This window comes from Centruroides sculpturatus, unplaced genomic scaffold (assembly GCF_000671375.1).
Source record: "Centruroides sculpturatus isolate CEXI.00-Female unplaced genomic scaffold, Cexi_2.0 scaffold32, whole genome shotgun sequence".
NCBI lineage: Eukaryota > Metazoa > Arthropoda > Arachnida > Scorpiones > Buthidae > Centruroides > Centruroides sculpturatus.
The window spans coordinates 53,612-59,611 of NW_019384445.1; positions in this window are offsets into that span (position 1 = coordinate 53,612).

Sequence of the window (6,000 nt, forward strand, 5' to 3'; positions counted from 1 at the left end):
GCTTTATTCTTTATAAGTGCTTAGCATCTTATAAGGAAATTTATAAAGATCTTTTAACTAGAAACAAGCAATCTAAAATTACATACTTTTTGCAAAAGGTAGAGTATGGATCTGAAGATATTGCAGAAAAATGCTTAGAGGATAAGGATAACTTGCCAAAAATAAAACCCTCTCCGTTAATAGTGCTTTTAGTGATGACAAAAAAAATATTGTTTAATTTATATTAATATGTATCACTTAAGAAAATTTTAATAAAGATATTTATCTTAATTATGAAAATATAATAGCTTGTTTTTTAATTTTTGGAACCTAAACCTTTTTTTGTACTAGACTTTGTTTCGTATAACATGGATTCGCATAACACGGCAATTTTTTGAAACGTAACTCCCGTGTTATACGGGGTTACTTGTACTTTAAGGGTTGCCAAAATTTTCTTCGATTTGTCATGCATGAATTCCATACTTTGTTTGGTAAAAGATCAACTTATTAGGAAAGAGCCTGAGCAATGTGCGGCCGGATGGCTGAACGGTCAAGGTAGCAGCCTACCGCTCTGGGGGACCCGGGTACGAATCCAAACGGGTCGAAAAATCTCCAGATGGTACAGTACGTTCAGATATGTCGGGTCCCGTCCCTCACCACCCGGCAGTAGGGTCACTTTACTAGCATAAAAGTTATTTAACAGTTAAATAGATACCTTTTATTTTTGGATAATAGAAGGGCAGGTATATTTAAATAAATACCTACTTAATCTATATTAAATCAGGCAAGTAGGTAGTTACTTAAATAGCAAACTAAGCCTTTAGTTTGTTTCACGTTGCACTTACACACTTCCGAATTTTAAGGACACACAACATTTGTATAATACACAGAGAGGACTGTAGACAAATATGAGTGTACTGTATTAGTTGATGTCTAACAAGAGGTAATACACAGCAACTAGTAGGATTTTACAAATCAACTAATTTTAAGGAATATTTTATACTTTGTATAATGTTGAACTCAATATTAATACATTAAGCGGAATACAATTCATGTGATGATCTGATAGAACAGTAAAATTAAGTATTTGGTGAAAAAGATACATATAGCAGTTAGCTGTAGATGTAAAATAAATGAAAAGTGCTTATCCAAGCAGAGAAGACCCATCATTATGCAATATGTCTCCCTCGAACTGTGATGAAGCACTGACAACATCTTCGCGGTCTCATCATTACCATCTGACGTTCTAGCTATCATCGCCAGGAATTGTGTTCCTCCTTAAGTTTTAAACACGTGTGTGTGTGTGTCTTAGGTAACAAAAATAAAATAGTGTGACATAAATTATAAAATAAAATCTCTATTATTTCGTTATACTGTATCAAGCTAACGGATCTCTTAGTCAAGTGCTTTATCTCAGTTCTGATGTTACTATTCTTGTTTCCAAGCAAATAAATAAATACTTTAATCCAAATAACAATGAAACAAAATTTGTCTTACAATTATTTATTAGACAACAAAAATATAATAATACTAGTGTGAGACTACGAACGATGTTTTTTATTTTCAGTTAGTGAGGGTGACTTTCATCGTCCGAAGGTCATCGACGAGGGACCACGATGTCACGTGACCCCCATACGTCCGAGCGACCGGACAATAAATGACCAAATAAGGTATGAATTTCTCTACGGCGCGGGAGACTGTCATAAATCAGGGAGAACTGTCAAAAGACGTCAACAATTCTCAGATTTTTCCCACGCTGATCGGGTATATAAAGGGGTCGGATTTTCTACTCGGGGCTGAGCCAGGGCGCTTAAGCCGAAGAAACCCCTCTGCAAACCTCTGAAGAACTTCGTCAAGGAAGAACTCTACATATTGGGAGCGACGGAGTATACACCGTAACAGGACATCGCTCCACATAGCCTTCAAAGGACACCCCGGATTAGAAGACAACGATCACAGAGTGTTTTATCAACGCCCTATAACTGGAGAACGTTGCCTTCAAGGTAAACCCTTGCCATTATAATTTATCTCTCTGTAACGTGAGCTCTCTCTCGGATTTTTGCGTTAGGTTAGAATAGATTTTAGAATACCTATTTATATCTTGATTCGCGTATGTTGTATTTAATATCTTTGTGTAAATTTTCTTATCTGTATATTAAATGTGTTTGTTAATTTAAACCCGTGTAGTCTTTTGGACACCTGATTACGACTTCCGACTCCTCTCCACTCATATTTTTAGCCCTCCTATTGCCATCCGACAACCGAGAGCGGGTCTTTCCGACCCGTGCAGATTAAGTGGTCATTAGGCTTTAACCCAGTGGCCCCCTGCTACTCACATATTGGTGACCCAGGAGTGGGGTCTCAGAACTTAAAACCTCCCGTAGAAACTACATATTGGTATCACAGGAGTAGGGATCTCTGAATTCCAGGTGTTATAAAAACTCACCAGGTTTACAGGAGTGGAATTTTTGTCGTATCTGACAGGTCCGTCTACACAGGGTCCGCGGAAAGCAAGCTGTCCGCCTTAAACAGGTTTCAAAATAGTCATAAGGACTTGCTTTAAAGTTTCTAAATTCTAAATTTTAGCATAAAAATGGCAGAAGGTGGTGAACCGTCGTGTATCACTCCAGCAGGTAACCCCATAACAATAGGAGGTTTAGGGGGAATGATTCCCTTATTGCCAATATTTTCGGGTGATCCGTCTGGAATTAAAATTACGGAGTTTTTCGATACTCTTGCCGATGTAATGAGGATTGCAGCTTGGTCTAAAGCGCAAATCTCAGCTGTCGCAAAGCTTAAATTGACAGGAATAGCGCGAGAATTTGTTAGAAAAGATAGGCGAATAAAAGAGGTTGAGGATTTTGATACTTTTAAAAAAATTATGATCGAACGATTTGAACGGGTTCCCTACACTTTAAGATTGAATAGATTTTATGGATGCGTGCAACAGAGAGGCGAAGATGTCCAAACATACGCAGTAAGATTGCAGGCATTGGCATCGGAGATAGAGATCTCACACGAGGGAACAGACGAAGCGGAAAGGGCCATAATTCGGCGAATACAAGATAGGGAATTAGACGAACGTTTGAGAGTTCAATTTCTAAATGGCATAGACATAAAAATAAGACAGCGCGTCATGTCTAGAGAGCCAAAAACTTTTGATGAAGCACTAGAGGTAGCGATTAGTGAGGAGTCAATTGAGGAATTAACAAACCCTCCTCGTGGAATTATAAGAACGGTCACAGAAGCTCATTCCGAAGACTGGGAACAAATAAAAGGTCAGATAAGAGATCTTGCGGCGCAAATACAAAATTTAAATAGAGAATATTTTAATCCGCAATATAACTCGGAAAGACATATTAATCTACCCAAGAAACGACCACGAACTCATAGAGATATCCATTTTCAGGATGCAGAAGAGACGAAGTGGAAGGGTAGAATAGGTTTGACATATATCCCATGTAGTTCAGTTAAGGACAAGGGTTGTCGAACAACGAACACTCGCCTATAAAACGTGCTAAGGATTTTAGTGAAAAAGGTCTACAAAATAAGGGAATAGGAAGAATCGAATTGATTCGATCGAAACGAAAACCCATTGTTTTGGTATATATTAATAATATTCCGGTCAAGATGCAAATAGATCCCAGTTTAGAATGTACAATTATATCGAATGAATTGGCAAATCAACTTAAGGGTAAGGCGTATGTAAAATTTGGTAGTATGAAAAAGATTAATAGAGTTAATGGAGAGAAGATTAAAACATTAGGTATAGTCTCACCTGTTTTTAAATTCCGAGGGTATAAATTCGTTCATACATGTAAAATAGTTAGACCGGACAGTACAGGTCCTTGTCTAGGAATTATAGGAAACGATATTCTTAATGCACACGGATTTCATATAGAGAGCGCAAAGGAGCATATTTTATTACCTAACGGGAAAATAGTGCATTTTTGTTCGGAGATGGCACCGCACCGCGGTGTAAGAAGACGAGAAGTAGAAATACCCGCTAAAGTAGGTCTTATTAGAATGAATACGCCAATAGTTACACAACATAGGTTGCCCTATAGGCCAAATCGCATAAAAGCGAAAAAAGAGTTTAAAAAGCGAAGCAATACTTTGCCCGAGCAGGAAACCGTTCCAATAATTCGAGAAAATTTCGCGCGGAGAACGTCGCGGCGAAAGAAAGGAAGACGGCCACCTTCTACCGTCATTCCTATCCGAATTCAAAAGGAAAAATCTCTACAAAAGAAGAAAGATTTAAAATTAAAGGAAATTGGATATCCTTTTCTAGCAAAAAGGCGGAATACACAAAAAAAAAAAAAAATGGTAGAGAGGAGATGAAGAGCCCTACTGAGCCGATGTTAGGGGAAGAATCTTTATTTGCTGGAATGATGGATTATATTAATCAAATAAAATTTCAGTCGCGATTTGATAAAATCCAAAATTGTTAGGTAGATAGGGAAATAAGAGTTAGTTAAGTTTCTCGATTTTGAAAGACAGAGAGAAGGAGAGAGAAGAATGGAGAGAAAAGTGAGACAGGACACCGGAAGTGTATACGATAAGGCTGACGGAAGTGAAGGAACTTCATAGTGAACTGACCGGACGAGCCAGCGGACCGATGAAGGAGCCCATATTCAAGTTGGACACTGTTGGTAAGTGTTTGTTGGTATATGTCGACTTTTGACAAAATTTGTACGCGTTACTCGACCACCTCTTATCATTTTGTTACGCGAGCGCGAACGCGACGCGGAGTTCTGGTATGTACGCGTATGTCAATCATTTTTATTTTTTTTGCAAAAGCAAACGCGACGCGAAATTAGATTTAGAGATAATTAGGATAATTAGTAGAGAATAGTGTTATAGACAGAGTGAGAGAGAGAGAGATTGGAAATCCGAAGAAAAAGGAAACTTATATAGAATGCTTCAGGTCAACGACCCAGGTCGGAAGCCAACGAAAACATACAGTGCTTCGTGGGACCGGAAGTCCCACGAAGGTCGACACCACTATACGTCGGATATCGTCGAAAGGACAATATTTATTCAGAAGCAAAGGGACAAGCAACCAAGGAAAATGCAACCTACCTGATGTAGCCGAAATTGTTGCGAAGATTAGTTTTGCCTTCGGCCGGATGAGAAACATCATCTCGGATTCCACAACGAAAAAGGGAAAAATCACACCAAAAAGGTGAGCGATTTTTAGAAAAGTGGGGGATAGTGTGAGACTACGAACGATGTTTTTTATTTTCACACTAACTGCGTAGTTAGTGAGGGTGACTTTCATCGTCCGAAGGTCATCGACGAGGGACCACGATGTCACGTGACCATACGTCCATTGTTACGTAACACTTTTATTGTTACTTAAAACTTCTATTGTTACTTAACACTTCCATTGTTACGTAACACTTTTATTGTTACTTAAAACTTCTATTGTTACTTAACACTTCCATTGTTGATGGAAGTGTTAAGACTTAATCCTGTCTCTCTCCCCCGTGGGGAGGAATTTCGAAAAATCTTTTCTTAGTGTTTTCGTGACGTACCCTATCTGTGTACCAAATTTCAACTTTTAACTCCTAACCGTTTGGGCTCTGCGCTTATTATTATTATTATTATCATCGACCCGTCTCGATTATGCTCGTATATCAGATTTAAATACCTATAACAATGTACAAATATTTAACAATACTCGTTATGGCGAAATTATTTATAATCGATGTAATAGCTTAATATATCGAATGACATAATTTTATGCTCGATATTTAAAAAAAATTAAATTTTTAATTAAATTTTATGCATATTCTATCAAAATTTATAAAACAGATATCACTCTCACGCCTACCCCACCCTCGTGCGCCCACATAGAAGCCACGAAACTCCATTGATCTAGTTCGGGATTGTACACCTCGACCGTGCTCGGGATTGTACACCTCGACCGTGCTCAGGTTCGACACCCCGTCGTATCCTATGACGTAATGTTTCCCACAGTTGGTCACTAGGGCCACCCTGCTACACATCACGTTCATA